The sequence below is a fragment of the Salminus brasiliensis genome, chromosome 19, assembly GCF_030463535.1.
Source record: "Salminus brasiliensis chromosome 19, fSalBra1.hap2, whole genome shotgun sequence".
Lineage (NCBI taxonomy): Eukaryota > Metazoa > Chordata > Actinopteri > Characiformes > Bryconidae > Salminus > Salminus brasiliensis.
Genome location: NC_132896.1, coordinates 35,376,770 through 35,397,288, shown reverse-complemented (window position 1 = coordinate 35,397,288; position 20,519 = coordinate 35,376,770). Strand labels below are relative to the sequence as shown.

At 43.1% G+C, this 20,519-nt stretch overlaps 1 protein-coding gene across 2 annotated transcripts in view; it reads right to left on the bottom strand.

Annotated features, from left to right (window-relative positions):
- Positions 1–16,969, bottom strand: part of LOC140540562 (teneurin-3) — a 192,860-nt gene extending 175,891 nt beyond the window's left edge. For both annotated transcript variants that reach the window (XM_072662912.1, XM_072662913.1), the window contains exon 1: positions 16,737–16,969. The gene's annotated coding sequence lies outside the window, so the exon portion shown is untranslated. The remainder of the gene's footprint in view (positions 1–16,736) is intronic.
- Positions 16,970–20,519: the final 3,550 nt, after the last annotated feature.

Below are 20,519 nucleotides of genomic sequence, written 5' to 3'. Positions count from 1 at the left end.
AGGTCGACGCTGGCTTTACAGTAAATACAGAGGGTCAGGGCCTCAATCATTTACTCTCCACTGAGCTTTAATTAAAAATACCTTCGTTTGAGGTTTGTGAGAAAAACAGCCGAGAGACGAGAGAGAGAGAGAGAGAGAGAGAGAGAGAGAGAGAGAGAGAGAGAGAGAGAGAAGGTAAAGTGTAAAGGTGAAGAGTGATAGAGACAGGGAAAATAAATGGAAAAAGTGTGTGTGTGTGTCAGAGAGAGAGAAAGAGAGAGACTGAGAGAGAGACTGAGAGAGACTGAGAGAGACAGTGATAGAGAGACTGAGAGAGACTGAGAGAGAGACTGAGAGAGACTGAGAGAGACAGTGATAGAGAGACTGAGAGAGACTGAGAAAGACAGTGAGAGGGAGACAGTGAGAGAGAGTTAGAGAGAGAGAGAGTTAGACAGAGACAATGAGAGAGTTAGAGAGAGACTGTGAGAGAGAGAGTTAGACAGAGACAATGAGAGAGTTAGAGAGAGACTGTGAGAGAGAGTTAGACAGAGACAATGAGAGAGAGAGAGTTAGACAGTGAGAAGTAGAGTTAGAGAGAGAGAGAGACAGTGAGAAGTAGAGTTAGAGAGAGAGTTAGACAGAGACAGTGAGAGAGAGAGACAGTGAGAGAGTTAGAGAGAGACTGTGAGAGAGAGTTAGACAGAGACAATGAGAGAGAGAGAGTTAGACAGTGAGAAGTAGAGTTAGAGAGAGAGAGAGACAGTGAGAAGTAGAGTTAGAGAGAGAGTTAGACAGAGACAGTGAGAGAGAGAGACAGTGAGAGAGTTAGAGAGAGACCATGAGAAAGAGAGACAGTGAGAGAGAGAGACAGTGAGAGAGAGAGAGTGAGAAGTAGAGTTAGAGAGAGTTAGACAGAGACAATGAGAGAGAGTTAGACAGAGACGATGAGAGAGAGAGAGACAGTGAGGAGTTAGAGAGAGAGAGACAGTGAGAGAGAGAGAGTTAGACAGAGACAATGAGAGAGAGAGAGACAGTGAGGAGTTAGAGAGAGAGAGAGAGACAGTGAGAGAGAGAGAGTTAGACAGAGACAATGAGAGAGAGAGAGACAGTGAGGAGTTAGAGAGAGAGAGACAGTGAGAGAGAGAGAGTTAGACAGAGACAATGAGAGAGAGAGACAGTGAGAGAGTTAGAGAGAGAGAGAGACAGTGAGAAGTAGAGTTAGAGAGAGAGTTAGACAGAGACAGTGAGAGAGAGAGACAGTGAGAGAGTTAGAGAGAGACCATGAGAAAGAGAGACAGTGAGAGAGAGAGACAGTGAGAGAGAGAGAGTGAGAAGTAGAGTTAGAGAGAGTTAGACAGAGACAATGAGAGAGAGTTAGAGAGAGACAGTGAGAAGTAGAGTTAGAGAGAGTTAGACAGAGACAGTGAGAGAGAGTTAGAGAGAGACAGTGAGAAGTAGAGTTAGAGAGAGTTAGACAGAGACAGTGAGAGAGAGAGACAGTGAGAGAGAGAGTTAGAGAGAGACCATGAGAAAGAGAGACAGTGAGAGAGAGAGAGTGAGAAGTAGAGTTAGAGAGAGTTAGACAGAGACAATGAGAGAGAGTTAGAGAGAGACAGTGAGAGAGAGAGACAGTGAGAGAGAGTGAGAAGTAGAGTTAGAGAGAGTTAGACAGAGACAGTGAGAGAGAGTTAGAGAGAGACAGTGAGAGAGAGAGACAGTAGAAGGCTGTTAGAGAGGAAGTGGACCAGTGCAGGTAAGGCTGGTCGGGGGGTGTGTAAGCTGTGTGTGACAGTGAGTGTGTGTTATTGACGTTGTCTGACGAGTCCATGAGGTTTTATTCCTCTGTGCTTCAACAAACAGACGGGTGTAAACACCCCCGCCGCTCAGGAACAGCGCTCGCTCAATGCTTACTCAATGTAGCGCAATTTACCAGCTCACAGAATTAATAGGTAATCAATGTAAGAGCTGTAAGTGTGTGTGTGTGTGTGTGTGTGTGTGTGTGTGGTGGAGTGTAAAGTGCGCAGCTCTGCTCTGTTATGTATAAGCTGAAGCTGCTACAGGATGCCACTGATCAATCCACGTCCGATCCCCTCTCGGCTCGGCCGCGACAACAAGCTTTATGCAGATCGATCAGCCGGTGGAATTCTGCCATTTGAAACTGGCGTGTCATTACCATCCGCTGACGGATAAATCAGGGCTTTCAAAACACACACACACACACACACACACACACACACACACAGGTTTGTTTTTATATATAACATCAGGTACATAAAGTCATGGACATGCCATATACACCAACCGGCCATATCATTAAAACCACCTTTTTGTTTCTACACTCACTGTCCATTCTATCAGCTCCACTGACCGTACAGGAGCAGGGTGTAGTTCTATAAGTCCAGACTGTCTCCATCTGTTCCTCTGCAGACTCTGTTACCAGCCTCCTCTCACCCTGTGTGTTATTTAATACTTAGGACCCCACAGGACTGACCACCACAGAGCAGGCTGTAGTGTTTGGGTGGTGGGTCATTCTCAGGGTGACTGACAGGGTAGTGATGAGTGTGTTAGTAGTGTGTGTTGTGCTGATGGTACGAGTGGATCAGAGTGTTTAAACCCCTCAGCGTCACTGCAGGACTAAGAAGAGTCCACCACATAGGAATAGCCAGTCAATAGCGTCCTGTGGGCGGCGTCCTGTGGTCACTGATGAAGGACTAGAGGATGACCAACACAAACTGTGCAGCAGCAGATCAGAGAGCTTCAGTCTCTGACTTTACATCTACAAGGTGGACCAACTAGGTAGGAGTGTCTAATAGGGGACACTGTGTTTAAACCCTCCAGCAGCTCTGCTGTGTCTGAACCCAAAATCAGAGTATGGTGCCGCACCAAGAGCCCTTCCAGCTTCAAGTACGGCTCGGCTCGACCCGCCATCCTTTAAGATCCACGGAAGACGAGCGTCCAGACTTTTTACTGTCCTGCACCGAAGTGGTGGAACGAACTTTCGTGTCCGAACAGCAGAGTCCAACGCTCACTGTCCTCAAACCCAGACTGAAGACCCTCCTCTTCTGAGAGGACTTGGGTGAAGAGTAGAGTATTATGGTCTGTATATTGACTTGTGTTTAGTAGAGTCTAAGATTAGAGGATCTGAATTTTAGTCTATTTAAACTAGCTGAGGTTCTTCTTCAGTAAACAGTGAAGCTCTTTTGTAAGTCACTCTAGAGAAGAGCGTCTGATAAATGCTGTTAATGTAAATATTATGTGTATATAAGTGTCTATATTTAATATAGAGCCTGATCTTCATCTCCTCCAGTTTAAAAAGTAGAAGAAGTAGAAGTAAAAGAGCTTCAGTAAATAAACCCTTGAGGAGTATTGGACTAGTCCTGTAGGTCCAGCTGCTTTCTCTGCTCTTCATATAAAGTCCTAAAATTATATGAAAATAAACACACCCGTCTCGACGGGCTCCCTGTCTGATTCAGAGGTGCGACAGAACCAAAGACTTTTGAACTCCGGGTTCTGAGGAGTGTGTGTTTGTCTGAGAGTGCTGTTTTCCTGTTTTCCTGTGTTGTTTTTTGTCTGGGATTTTAACGGCAGTGACAGGCAGCTGCTTTAATGCTGTAGAGGAGAAATCCACGTCTGTAAAACAGCTGTTTGTCTGAAAGTCAGGCTTGATGAATTGCCTAAGACGTCGTTACCAGGATGTACAATATGTGCTGTTTTTTATTATATCAGATCATGTCATTTTTACCCTCAGAAGTCGAGACGCTTTGCTGTGGTTTTGTGATGCTATTGAAATGAGCTGTTTGTTTACTTTCAATTTCAAGAAACAACAAACAGGGCTACAACGTAAAACAAGCTTTTATACACAACAACAACTCCAATAATAAAAACAGTAAACAATAAACTAATCTCCTCTTCTGTTTACAGACAAGTGTGGAGCTACCAGTCAGAAACGGCTCATATAATTCTAGTAATGAATATAATTCATACTTGGGCAACTGTTTTCTGCTGATACTCATTCCTTTATTATAACAATAATAATAATACGTATTATTATTCACATAATCTAATAGACAAAAAGAGTAGATTGGGTGTATTTGGCTTTTTATGCAAATAAGCTTCCTCTCAAAAACAGAAGAGTCAGCTTTTTCCAAAGGTCCTCTTTGTGTCACAGTCCAGCCTAAAGAAAAGTGCTTACAATGAAGGAATTTTCAACTTTAAATCCACCATGGCCGTTGTTTCCATATTTGTGTGCTCATCACCTCAATAAACACTCCTATACTCTAGAATAGGAGATATTAGTCCATAAACACCTCAATAAACACTCCTATACACTAGAATAGGAGATATTAGTCCATACACACCCAAATAAACACTCCTATACACTAGAATAGGAGATATTAGTCCATAAACACCTCAATAAACACTCCTATACACTAGAATAGGAGATATTAGTCCATACACACCTCAATAAACACTCCTATACACTAGAATAGGAGATATTAGTCCATAAACACCTCAATAAACACTCCTATACACTAGAATAGGAGATATTAGTCTATAAACACCTCAATAAACACTCCTATACACTAGAATAGAGATATTAGTCTATAAACACCTCAATAAACACTCCTATACACTAGAATAGAGATATTAGTCTATAAACACCTCAATAAACACTCCTATACACTAGAATAGGAGATATTATTCCATAAACACCTCAATAAACACTCCTATACACTAGAATAGGAGATATTAGTCCATACACACCTCAATAAACACTCCTATACACTAGAATAGGAGATATTAGTCCATAAACACCTCAATAAAAACTCTTATACACTAGAATAGGAGATATTAGTCCATACACACCTCAATAAATACTCCTATACACTAGAATAGGAGATATTAGTCCATAAACACCTCAATAAACACTCTTATACACTAGAATAGGAGATATTAGTCTATAAACCCCTCAATAAACACTCCTATACACTAGAATAAGAGATATTAGTCCATACACACCTCAATAAACACTCCTATACACTAGAATAGGAGATATTATTCCATAAACACCTCAATAAACACTCCTATACACTAGAATAGGATATATTAGTCCATAAACACCTCAATAAACACTCCTATACACTAGAATAGGAGATATTAGTCCATACACACCCAAATAAACACTCCTATACACTAGAATAGGAGATATTAGTCCATAAACACCTCAATAAACACTCCTATACACTAGAATAGGAGATATTAGTCCATACACACCTCAATAAACACTCCTATACACTAGAATAGGAGATATTAGTCCATAAACACCTCAATAAACACTCCTATACACTAGAATAGGAGATATTAGTCTATAAACACCTCAATAAACACTCCTATACACTAGAATAGAGATATTAGTCTATAAACACCTCAATAAACACTCCTATACACTAGAATAGAGATATTAGTCTATAAACACCTCAATAAACACTCCTATACACTAGAATAGGAGATATTATTCCATAAACACCTCAATAAACACTCCTATACACTAGAATAGGAGATATTAGTCCATACACACCTCAATAAACACTCCTATACACTAGAATAGGAGATATTAGTCCATAAACACCTCAATAAAAACTCTTATACACTAGAATAGGAGATATTAGTCCATACACACCTCAATAAATACTCCTATACACTAGAATAGGAGATATTAGTCCATAAACACCTCAATAAACACTCTTATACACTAGAATAGGAGATATTAGTCTATAAACCCCTCAATAAACACTCCTATACACTAGAATAAGAGATATTAGTCCATACACACCTCAATAAACACTCCTATACACTAGAATAGGAGATATTATTCCATAAACACCTCAATAAACACTCCTATACACTAGAATAGGAGATATTAGTCCATACACACCTCAATAAACACTCCTATACACTAGAATAGGAGATATTAGTCCATAAACACCTCAATAAAAACTCTTATACACTAGAATAGGAGATATTAGTCCATACACACCTCAATAAATACTCCTATACACTAGAATAGGAGATATTAGTCCATAAACACCTCAATAAACACTCTTATACACTAGAATAGGAGGTATTAGTCTATAAACCCCTCAATAAACACTCCTATACACTAGAATAGGAGATATTAGTCCATAAACCCCTCAATAAACACTCCTATACACTAGAATAGAAGATATTAGCCCATACACACCTCAATAAACACTCCTATACACTAGAATAGGAGATATTAGTCCATACACACCTCAATAAACACTCCTATACACTAGAATAGGAGATATTAGTCCATAAACACCTCGATAAACACTCCTATACACTAGAATAGGAGATATTAGTCCAGAAACACCTCGATAAACACTCCTATACACTAGAATAGGAGATATTAGTCCATACACACCTCTATAAACACTCCTATACACTAGAATAGAAGATATTAGTCCATACACACCTTAATAAACACTCCTATACACTAGAATAGGAGATATTAGTCTATGAACACCTCAATAAACACTCCTATACACTAGAATAGGAGATATTAGTCTATGAACACCTCAATAAACACTCCTATACACTAGAATAGGAGATATTAGTCCATACACACCTCAATAAACACTCCTATACACTAGAATAGGAGATATTAGTCCATAAACACCTCAATAAACACTCCTATACACTAGAATAGGAGATATTAGTCTATAAACACTAAAGTAGAAGTACTAAATCTGAGGACAGAGCTGTAATACTTGATGAGGGGTGTTTAATGTGGGTAGAAGTGTGCTCTTGTCTAACTCCATGCTTCGGTTCGTGTTCTCCTCGCTGTTCTCTCTTGTGTGAAATGTTCAGACGAGGGGGGGGTTGAGCGTTTGTGTGTTGGGGTATGGAGCTCTGTGACACAGACGTTACATCAGCACAAAGTTTTGATTTCGTAATGGCTTTAGGTTGCCAGTTCACTGCGTCTTGGTGCAGTGCAGGATTAGGAACGCTGCTCTGTGAGAGGGAGAGATGACCAGTGGCAGTAGCCTCATTCATCTTCTAATGAAGATTAAATATATGTGCTTTTAATTATTATCTGAGAAGCCTATTGAATTTCCTTTCTCCCCTGAGACCACTGATATATACTGTCCACCGAAAGTTTGTGGACACCTTGCCTTCTGTAGTAAATTTCCAAGTAATGCCTGATACATAAGAATAACCCCCTGTAGAGTGAAAGAGGAGGAAAATGAGTGTGAAGAGTGTGGAGTGTGTCCATCTGCAGTGATTACACTGAACAAATACAGTGTGTGTGTGTGTGTGTGTGATCCTCCTGATTAGCAGTGTGTGTGTTTTTGTCAGGCTACATTAAACTCCTGTTTGCTTAGCGCTTAGAATTAAACACACACATACACACACACACACTCACACAAAAATCCCTATATCACACATATATACACTATATACACTAAATTGACAAAAGTATTGGGACACACAACTTAATCACTGAATTCTGCAGGTGTATGGAAGCGTATGGTCATACAGGTCTACCAGCAGTGGCAGAAATCCCAGTCTACAGGAGTTTTTGCTCTTTAAGGAAGTGGCTTCTCTCTCTCTCTCTCTCTCTCTCTCTCTCTTTGTCTCTTTTGTCACTCCTCACCTCGCTGTCAACATCTCTCAGTGCACCACTTTCCCTCTCTCTCTCTCTCTCTCTCTGTTGTAGAAGGTGGACAGAACGGCAGGTCGTGTTCATGCACTAATTTAAAGCTGTTTCTATTAGAAGTGTCTTCTATTCAATCACACTCCAACAGCACTTTACGCGATCAATAATCGGGACAGTGAGTCAGACCCTGCGTCCACTGATGATTTATGGACGCAACTATTCAAACACACGACAGTCAGCAGCAGTTCAGAGCGATTAGGGCTGAATTAGGCCGTCAGGATCGTGGGGGGGGGCGCTCACCAGGGCCCAGTCTTCAAAGAGCTTTTGTCACCAAAAAAAAGAAGAAATACCAAAACAAACAAACAAACAAAAACTCAAAGCAGTTGCTTTTATTTCCAGCATCTTAAACAGATCTGAGGAGGTTCTCCAGTCGGCCTGCCGCCGTCGCCGCGGCGATAACCCTTTATCTGTTCTGGGCGTATTTTCTTCACGCTCCACTGATGCAAGCTAACGAAAGCGCCTGAAGATTCCGTTTCCTCGGAGCGGATGCGGCGGCGCTGTAGCCGTGGCGACACCTCTTTACTCTCAGATCTACCTTTCCTGCATTTTCTTCCGATTCACGCCACTGTCAAGGTGAAACACATGACCATGTGCGGTCTCTTTCCAGATATATGATGTCAGGCAGGAGTACGATGGGTCAGTCAGCCTTTCTAGAGCAGTGACCACCTGCATGGATCATGAAAATACAGACTTACAGCTTATCTTTATTATTTTACACATTATCTCTCACCAAGTGTTAGATCTGTCCTCCTGTTTCATCTTTTTGATTACTGAAAGTGTCTTAATTCTTCTTAGATGGGATTTATAACTTAAAAAGTTAAGAATTTTTAAGAATGTTAAAAAGGTAAAGGTGCAGGTATTTCTCACTGTACAGCGAAATGTGTCCTCCGCATTTAACCCATCTGGTAGTGAACACACACTCACACACACACATGTGTTAGAGGCAGTGAGTACACACACACACCCAGAGCGGTGGGCAGCCAACTCCAGCGCCCAGGGAGCAGAGAGGGTAAAGGGCCTTGCTCAAGGGCCCAACAGTGGCAGCTTGCCGAGCCCGGGAATCGAACCCACAACCCTGTTATCGGCGCTCTAACCGCTGAGCCACCACTGCCCCTTACTTTTATCCAAATTCTTTTCTTATGAAGAATTCTAAGAACAACTGGGCTCCGTATAAAATGTTCTAAATATTTTCCTATCTGTACGACGGCCCCCAGGTGTGCTTGAGCAGGAAAATCTAAATATTGCTGTTTCCCATCCCTGCTGTAGGAGGTCAGAGGGCCAGTTTCTAAAAGCATCAGTTTAAATAGCTGAGTTTGGGCCTTATTTACCATCTATCTCTCGAGAGAGTTCTCATCTCTGCACGGAGGATTATTTTCCTGTCTGTGGTTTTCTCCACTGTCTTAGTTCGAATCTGTTTTACTTCATTTTGTACAGATTTGACAAAATAATGGCCAATTGACCATTTAAAGCCTGATTCATCAAACAACTGCTAGAACATTCTTTAAAACTACAGTTAAATCTTAAACTACAGAATTCATTTTATCTTCTGACCAGTCATTAAAAAAAGAAATTGAATTTTACATATGCATTTGCATTTGCACAACAGAATTTTTAACTAAAACAAAAATAATAAAACACCACATTATTTAACCCTTTATTTTCTGAGCTGCCTTTAAATGTTGCTGAAGTCATTTCAAATGTAGGAATCTGTCTGTATTTTTCTGGTGCGTGCAGTACACTGATAATCCACCAATGGGCCAGAAAACACACAGCTAACAGTGGAAGCGTCAACATTTGGAAAATCGCTATCAACCGCTACATAATAGAGGGAAAACATGTCAAAGACTGATATATGTAAATGAGCTCTAGTGTGATTGGCTGCCCTGTTTTGTATCTTGTCTAAAACAGGCTGAAACACTTAGTAATTTTAATAACAGTAACTTTAGTAACAGTAATTTTGAAAAGCGCCGTCTGAGGGACTGAACGGTACAGTGTATCCACTCTACATCACAGTCATGCTTATTAAAGAAAAACTGAGAAAAGCTCAGTTTTCCATGATATTGGCTCTTTAATGCTGATGACTGTCCCCTTATTCAAACCAGTCGCTGGGATAAAAGCCGCTCTCCTGTCTTAATAAGCGATACATGAGGCATAAAGCACCAAGCAGGTCGCTTAAATAAGCAGACTGAGTTAAAAAAAAAAAAAAATGAATGTGTGTTCTTTTCTCTCTCTGTTGTCTTTCCCTCCCGTTACACAGATGCTTTTTTCCCCCTAATCAGAGGACGCTGTGTGTGCTGTCTCTGCACTGTCGAGGCGATGTTAAATGTGACCTTTTCCTTCAGCCTGAAACAACCACAGGCTGGAGGAAGCTTTAATGCGACAGAATGCACCAGATTTATACCGAGTTCCTGCTGCTGTTGCTCCTCAACTCAACAACTCAACATCTGCGACTGAATATAAACGGCTATAGTGGCTGATTTGTCCATGGGGTGCCATCTTTTATGAGTCTACTTTTATAAACACAGAAACGGCACCATGAACACTTCTCACTTCTCACTTCTCACAGCTCACAGCTCACAGCTCACAGCCAGCCCAGAAGCAGAAGGGACTGGGCCACCGTTAAACTGCAATGCCAGCATCTGTATCTGTATTCAGATTTCAACTAGCAACCACTAAGCAAATCCATAGTAACTACCAAAAAAAGCAATTAGCAACACCATACCAACCACCCTTGGCTTCTATCGCAACCACATAGAAACATTATATCAACCACCTAGCAGCACCATAGCAACCGCCTGGGATCAGAGCTCCGAGTGGCTCAGTGGTATAATACGCTGCCACTTCAGCTGGAATCCGAAAGAGCGGAACAGGCCAAGATAGATGGCACTCTCCACCCTCATCACTCTTAAGCGATGTAGGCTGGCACAGGCATCTGTGAGCTGGTGCAGGTGGAGCTGGGGACCCGGTGCCTTCTTCCGAGCTTGTCAGCTGCCTGACGATGCTGCATCGATGTATCGGAGGATACGTGCATTATGTCCTTACCCTCCTAGTGTCAGGAGATCTGCTAGTGCTAGGGGGGCTTCTAACGGGTGGGTTTTTGGCAGTACCAAACTGGGAGAATAAGGGCAAAATTCGATAGACATATATATAAATAAAAAAACATCTGGGATACCATAGCAACCATCTAGCAACATCATAAAAACCATGTCAAAATGAAATGAAAATACAAAATGCTGTTTGCATGCAGTAACACCCAGCGAACCACCTGGGATACCATAGCAACCACCTAGCATTCCACAATAAATCCCAATCCCACATCCAGTACATCATAGCAACCTTCTAGAAACACCATAGCAACCACTTAGGGGGGTAACCCCATGGCAACCACCTTAGATACTATAGCAACTGCCCAGCAACCCCATAGCAACATCTTAGAAACTCTGTTGCAAACACCCAGCAACACTGTAAAAACAATATTCAAGCATTGTTTCATCTTTTAAAAGTATATTTTAATGCTTTACATTAAAATTGATGTGATGATCACACACTCAAAAATAATGGACTTTATGTAGAATATGGGTATAATGCATGATTTATCAATATTAGAAGCTTAATTGGTAATTGCATGGTAATTATGTCAGTGTGAGGAGGAGCGTGAGCTATGGACTCTGGAATGCTTACATTCTCTAAATGAACTCTAAATGACTCTAAAAACACTATCGTCCGGAAGTAATCAATAAGTGTATCAACGTCATCATTTCCATAAACGAATCAAATCAAAGGTTTCTGCTCTCACACACAGAAGTGAGGTTTACTGCCTTCCCTTCACAAAAAGGTGCAGCAGAAGATTGACAGACGGAGAGCAGAACGGAGTGGCCATTGAGTTGTCCACGGATCCTCTGACCTTTTCCGTCAGTCCCCCGACTGCGGGAAGCAACGCGGATGTAAAATGATTCAAATGTTTTCCCACAAAATCAATTGGATCAATTACAGCAGTTAAACAGCCTTGAAGGATCTTAATGAGCTGTGTGTGTGTGTGTGTGTGTGTGTGTGTGTAATGTGTGTGTAATGAGACCCCATTACTGCGAGGACTGTCATGGTCAAGTGATTGCTCTGAGTGTGTCCTTGTCATGTTTTTTTCTCTTTCTCTCTTGATGACAGATTAGCATTATTAGCGAAATGCTCATCATCACAGAAGCCCGATGGAACTGTGAGCTTTTAATTGTCCTTTAAAATCACTCAATTACTCACGACATCACAACAGCCATTACACTGCCTTTAACTCTACAGCACGGGGCTCAGGCAGGCCACGGTGAGGCAGTACACACACACACACACACACACATACACACACACACACACACACACAGAAGGAGTGTCTGGAAACTTCTGGACATATAACACCCAAAGTATCCAGACATGTACTGTAGCTTAGCAGTGACAGTGCTACTCAAATGTGCTGTTTTTTTGGGGGGGTTGTTTACCAATACTGTATTTATTTCCCATGTCCACATGCAAATAAGCTCATGCATATTCATTACCATGCTTATTAATTACCACTTAAAGCAAATGTGCTCTTAGAGATAAAATACAGATAATAAAGCAAGGCCGGATAATAGAAAGTGAAAGTTAAAGCATCCAGATGTACAGGGAGTCCCAGCACCTCACACAGACCTGAGATCCGCCAGTATAGATCTGCCTATACTGACTGAGTGAGCTGACTGAGCAGCAGAACCAACTCTCCTCAAGCTGTATCTGTGTGTTATCTGATTGGCTGAGCCACTGAAGGCTGCTGGAGTACAATACTGGATATTAAATTGTGTATTAATGCTCTGACTTCCTTCTAAAGAGAGACCAGACCTTTTCAGCTGCTGATGTTCATCACGATGTTCCACCCAAACAGATCATAACAGCTTTTAAATATGTGGTGACAGCCACCAACACTCGCCTGTGACACCAAACATGTTTGAAAATGTAGAAAAAAATCATTAAATCATTTTTGGATGCATATTTCAAGGGTGTTTTAGCGTGACAGGGTGGTTTCTGAATGTTTCACGCACATGTAAATGCAAAAAACACTGATTTTGTTCAGATTTACGGTTAACGGTTAAACAGGTGATATTACTGTTAAGCTATGATAAGGGACATGAGGTGTTTCCTGAAAATTGCACAAGAAAATAAGTTTGGAATTACATTCAAGAAAAAAAGAACGGGGCAAAGTCAACAGTAAGTGAATTTAATGCAAGGACTCTTATTGTGGTGTTCTGTTTAGCTAAAAATAGGGAGCTAAATTCCCAGCTGTAAATGTGTAATTCCTTGACCGGATTATTAATAATTCAAATTATTTTTTACAGTACAGTATGTATTGTGCAATCCTAGTGTGTGTGTGTGTGTGTGTGTATATATATATATAGACACACACGTGTGAATATGACCAACATTTGTACACACACTTGCACATTTACCCCTTAAATACAAGTACACTCCACTTAATACATTCTGTGGGTTCTGAGGCAAAATACACACTTCCCCACACACACACACACACACACACTCACACACACACACACACACACTCACACACACACACTCACACACACACACACACAGTACCGCCTTGCTCCCTCTCTTTTAGGCCCTAACTGACAGTAAATTTAATCTTAACGCTTATTTTCAGCAACTCGGTCGCGTTGGGACAGAAAAGCAGAGCATCTGTTGGGGCGTGCGACACCAAGTGAACGGATCTGGCGCGAGAGATACTCCGCACACACTCTCTTATCACATCAGCATCGATACGCTGCAACTGCAACACCGCGCCGGAGGCAGCGTCTCATTTCTACAGTGGATTGAATGCGTGTTTCGCGTGAAGATGAAAATGAGCTGATTTGCTGCTGGAGCACGAGCTCCATGAAGGGACGACGGAGAACTGGAGGAGTGGAAGATGCATGGAGGCACATGGGCTCAGTGCACCACACACACACACACACACACACACACTTCACCACCTCTATGCTTGTGAACCAAAGAACCCCTTTTTGAACACTACATAGAACCCATACATATTTGTACACATTTACTACGGCAGCTCTAGAACATCCCTCAAAGTTCCGCGTGCTGTGGCGTCCCGGGCGAGGTTACTGGATGCCACACGGGCCGTGGATGCCACAGGGGACAGACGACTCTATCAACCTCTATAATGAACGCCTTCCCTCACCTAATACAGCCCACGCCATGGCGTCTCACTAGCGGGGCATGGGTGGCTATTCCCACTTTTTAGGCTGGTGGTCATAATATTCTGATAAGGGTTCTATATAGTGTTCTAAAGGGTTCTTCGTCTCAGTACGAAACAATGAGGTCAGGTTCTGATGTTGGACGATTAGTTCTGCCACTCCAACTCATTCCAACAGTACTGGATGGAGCTCCATCACCACTCCAGAGACCCCTACAGCTCAATGCTGGGGGGCTTTATACCGCTCTAGCCCACACTCAGCCTTGGGCACAATGACCTTAGGTGACCCTACGTGCTCATGGCTGCCCGAAAGCATCCCGTTCTATTGCTCAGAGCTCCCCTATGGAAATTATACAAGCTGCGGCACTACTGAACTCCTGTTCCCTGATTTGAAGGAGCGTCTTGATACTTTTGGACATGTCTAATTAGCATAATGAACATCAGCAGTCACCGATACACGCATGGTTAACGGGCGATTCGCTGAAACTTCACATTCGCCCCCACTGACCCAAATTTAACAGACGATCAGCCAAGACATGTTCAGTGTTTGCTTCTTGATGACATCCCTTCTAGAGTTCTGGAGAACTATTGAGAACGCTGGCCCAGTTTCCACGAATTGGAACTCCACTGATTTTGACAAGGTTCTCGCGCTTGCTGGTGAACACTATGCCACCTGAATGTGGACCAACGTGCATTCAGAGATCAGAGGAAGGCTACGGGATCTTCAGCCTCTGAGCCAATGAATGTGCGCTGATCAGATGCTCTCAGCCCTCTGGAGAAACTGCAAAGAGCCGCAGACCCTAACAACCCTCTGCTGGGAGCGCTGGTGGAGGGGTGGGAGGTGTGTAACGTGAGAGTTTCACCACATGCAATAAACAAGCCCAGGGAGCTGTGCACGGGAGGAGCACACCAAGGAGCCATAACATTAAAACCACTGAGAGGTGAAGTGAAGAACATAGTGAGGAACACTGCTGATCTGGGTCCAGTGTCTCCTGTCCCTCACCAACACTTCAAACACACCTCAACATTCCACACACACTTCATCAACACACCACACACACCTCAACACACCACACACACACTTCATCAACACACCACACACACTTCATCAACACACCACACACACCTCAACACACCACACATACACACCTCATCAACACACCACACACACACTTCATCAACACACCACACACACACCTCATCAACACACCACACACACCTCAACACACCACACATACACACCTCATCAACACACCACACACACTTCATCAACACACCACACACACCTCAACACACCACACATACACACCTCATCAACACACCACACACACCTCATCAACACACCACACACACACCTCATCAACACACCACACACACCTCAACACACCACACATACACACCTCATCAACACACCACACACACTTCATCAACACACCACACACACCTCAACACACCACACATACACACCTCATCAACACACCACACACACACTTCATCAACACACCACACACACCTCAACACACCACACATACACACCTCAACACACCACACACACACTTCATCAACACACCACACACACCTCAACACACCACACATACACACCTCAACACACCAAACACACACTTCATCAACACACCACACACACCTCAACATACCACACATACACACCTCATCAACACACCACACACACACTTCATCAACACACCACACACACCTCAACACACCACACATACACACCTCATCAACACACCACACACACCTCAACACACCACACATACACACCTCATCAACACACTACACACACTTCATCAACACACCACACACACCTCAACACACCACACATACACACCTCATCAACACACTACACACACTTCATCAACACACCACACACACCTCAACACACCACACATACACACCTCATCAACACACCACACACACTTCATCAACACACCACACACACCTCAACACACCACACACACATCTCATCAACACACCACGCACACACACTTTACCAACACTCCACACACACCTCATAAACACACCACACACACACCTCAACACACCAAACACACCTCATAAACACACCACACACACACTTCACCAACACACCACACACACCTCAACACACCACACATACACACCTCATCAACACACCACACACACACTTCACCAACGCACCATACTCACACTTTACCAACACACCACACACACCTCAACACACCAAACACACCACACACACACCCCAACACACCACACACACACCCCAACACACACCAAACACACCACACACACCCCAACACACCACACATCTCATCAACTTCACACACAAACACACACCTCAACACACCACACACTTTACTAACACTCGACACACACTTCACCAACAATCCTCATCAACACACCACACACACTTTACCAACACGCGCTGCACTGATTTCATTCAAATGCAACGCGCGTGCAATCACAAACAAGTTGTGCTTCGGCGTGCAAGACACACGGAGAAAGAGCGCGCGCGTGTTTGCTAGAAATCAGCAAGACCTAATGCAGCTGTAGTGCGTTTTTTTTTTTTGCACGAGCGTTTCGTCAACGAGTTCTAAAGGCGTCTACTAAAGGCGACCCAGAGGCTGCTCGCGTGACTGGGCTGCACAGTGCAAAACGCACGTGCATAACATCCCAATGCACGAGCCATTCACCCTTCTAAAGCACGAGAACACCACAAACGCGCGAGACGCTCACCCCCCATGCGCAAGCTAAAGCACGGTGTAGGATGGCAGCCTCGTGCCTTACCTGCACAGGGATCCGCTTCACGTTTCCATCCCGCGCGCGCGGACACCAGCAACATCCAAACTTACAGCAGAAATGAGCGCATGCTCGAGCTTTCCCTCTCTCTCTCTCTCTCTCTCTCTCTCTCTCTCTCTCCCACCAGTCTGCACCGGCACACACAGGCTCCGTGACCGTCCCCACAGCACGCGCCCTCACGGCGAGACGCGCACACACATACAAGACAAAACGGGCTGCTGATCTCACACGCGCTCGTGTTATCTCGCTCGCTCGCGCACTCTCGCTCTCTTGCTCGCGCACACACACGCACTGGGATCCAAACTAGTAGACTAGGGGAGCTAGGACACACACACACACACACACACATTTACACACACTGCATATGTTTGTGTGTTTCTTTTATTTTGGCCTCTTTTCTTTTTTTCCAGTGAGCACCTAATTAGGAGCACCACACTAACACTGGGTTGGACCCTTACACTGCTGTCAAACCAGCTAGACATGGGTCCACAGCATTCCTGTGAGGTTCTGGTCCATGTTGACGTGATCGCTTTACACAGTTCCTGCAGGAAGGGTTTCTGTGAGGAAGCTGAAGCTTGGGCCTCACTGGACCTTCCAACAGGACAATGATCCCGAGCCCACCTTAAAGTCCACCAGAACTTGGTTTCAGAAGAAGTCCTGGAAGGTTCTGGAGTGGCTGTCACAGTCGCCTGACTTAGAAAACCCCCTAGAACATCTTTGGTAGGATGAGAGCTGGAGGACACCGCCCATGAGGAATGGGCTGAGGAACGCTGCCAGAAGCTGGTGTCCGGCTGGGCATCAGCAGGTCAGAAGTTCTAGAATCATTCAATCCAGCTGGACTGACAGCATCAATCACAGCACGTTTTCTACATTCTGATAGAAATATAAAAGGACAAAAGTATTGGGACACCTGCTCATTCACCGTTTCCTCTGAAATTAAGAGTATTAAAGAGTTTCTCCTGCTTCTGTTGGAGTAACTGTCTCTACTGTCCAGAGAAGAAGACTTTCTACTAGAGTTTGGAGGAGGAGCATTGCTGTGAGGATTTGATTGCATCAGGATTTGACAAGAGCATTAGTGAGGTCAGGATGTTGGATGATTATCACCACCTCACCTCATCATCCCCAACTTACCCAATCCAAAAGTACTGGATGGAGCTCCACCACCATCACTCCAGAGAACACAGTTCTTCCACTGCTCCACAGCTCCTCAATGCTGGGGGGCTTTATACCCCTCTAGCCCACGCCTGGCATTATTAGGCAGCATGGAGCCAATAGGGTCATCAATGTTGATCTGCTCCAGATGGTCCTATTGTATTGGCAGTACTTCTTCTCTACAGGGACTAGACAAGCTGTGTGTGTGCATTTGCACATCTGTGTCAGCAATGGGTGCAGCTTAAAGCTCTGTCTCTCTCTCTCTCTCTCTCTCTCTCTCTGTCTCTCTCTCTCTCTCCTCTCTCTCTCTCTCTCTATCTCTCTCTCTCTCTCTCTCTGATTGAAGTGCCATGTCCAGTGAGAGCAGAATCAGTAGTTGGTAACCCATCAGAGGGATGTGAGCTCCCGCCCCCTTTTCCTCCTCTGTCCTCCTTTTTTCCCCCTCTCCTCCTACACCCCCCCCCCTCCCTCCCCCCCCTGCTGGACCCCATGCTGTGATTGGGTTTTATCTCTCTCCCGGCAGGCTGTTCCTCTGACCATCCGCTTCTTTCCCAGCCCCCTGCCGTCCAGCAGCACATCAAACCCAGAGCTCTATTATCTGCCTGAAAGAGGGTTTGATCAGCAGTCTGTCCCACACTCCACCTGAAGGGCGTGAACAAGCGCTTCCCTCGCAGCCTGGAACCCCTGTGTTCTGCACAGTGTGACACATATCACAATACGAGCGCCACCATACTATATGTGCTACAGTACACACAGGACATCACAGGACATCACAGGACAAATGTAACAATGTGATAAGAATCACAGTTCCACACAGCGCGCTTATCACACTACAGGAGTTACAATGTAACATCACAAGAGTTATACAGTAGTCACAGTGAAAACAGTGCACTGTGATATAGTGCAATCATCACAACAAGCATCACAATGCAAGCACTCAGATGTTATATGTGTTATAATACAAGCCGTATGATGTGATATCACAGTGAACAGTGCTCTACAGTGTGGCAAGCATCACAGTATACATTAAAAACATGTGATAAGTATCTCAATGCAGCATTACAGTTTTCTATGCATCACGATACACACCTCTCAGCGTATCACAATGCAAATGTTACAGTGTGATAAATATCACAGTATGAATGCCACAATGCCGCAGCTCACCTAGACGAGTCTCACACTTTTCATTGTCTTGGTCACAGTATTTGCAATAATAGTTTATTGTAAATGTATATTTAAGTTAATATGCTGTATATTGTACACAATAAAAGTCATTGTGTTTATTGGAGCTGTTTTGTGATAAAGGCGTGTCAGTAAAAGTCTTATATTAGTCAGGTGAGTGTGATGTGATGTGTTGTGTTCGGTGTTTGTGTTGGGCTGTAGTTCCTGCTGGAGTGTTTGAGCTGAGCAGTGTGTTCACTGCAGACGGCCCAGCTTCCTCAGATTCCTCATAAAACAACACAACACCCCGAACGGCACTGTGGAGCTGCTGTGGTAGGTTAATGTCTCTCTCTCTCTCTCTCTCTCTCTCTATTAAAATGTGGTCTTGCACAGTCCACTGGAAATAGAGGTGCACTCAACTGACATGATCTGCTTGCCATTTCTACACAAATTTTACACAGACTTGATTTTTATATAATTTAGGTCATAATTATATGATGTATTAATGTTGAAATGATACACACACACACACACACACACACACACGTATATGTATAGATAAATAGATATAATAGATCCTCTAAAGTCAGTCTCTGCCTCAGTCCAGCAGTCCATTTACCATTTCACTCACAGTGTCAGCTGCGCCCTCTAGTGTAGATGAACAGAAATGCCCCCGGTATCAGTTCTCAACATTTCACTACTAAAAATCAGTTGAGATTATCAGATGAGATTATCAGTAAAACACACACTGGCTGGTCTCTGAGTAAAGGCAGTGAGCATGTGCTATTGCCATCTGACTATTCTGACTTTTAGGAAAGTTTAAAATAAGCAGTTCTTTGAAGTCTTTTTGATGAGTGAGATAAAAGCTTTCTGTTCTTTAAGCTCGTTGGCAGGCGTCTTTCTGCTTGCTTTGAGAAAGTCATCACACCCACTCTGAACACACTAACGGTTAAAGCAGCCGGGTGCAGTGGAGCCCTCGGTCCAGTCCTCTTACAGAAACAACATCCAGGAGATTGTCCTGCTTTTAGTGCTGAGGATTTTTCAGAAAAACTGTAATAATTACTGAACAGAATTTCTACCGTTATAATATAAATGATTATCTTATTTACAAGATGAAAAGGCGTTTTGTGAAATTATTATTTTTACTATTATTATTATTATTATTATTATTATCTAATGTACCAGTTTAAATTGACTTGCATGGCCATCTCTCATTGCTTTTTTTATTTCTATACATATCATTTTTCCTTTTTCACATTTGTGTGGACAGTTAGTTTCACTGTATTTATATTATGAGTTGAGCAAAATTTTATATTATACAGTTTTGAACTTCATTACTTTGTCTTTTTGTACTATTTCTATGTTGTATTCCTTTTAGGAGTATATTTCTATTGTATTTAATATGTTATTGTTACAGAGTTAAATGGGAATACTTTTATTATTATACTCTTTATTATT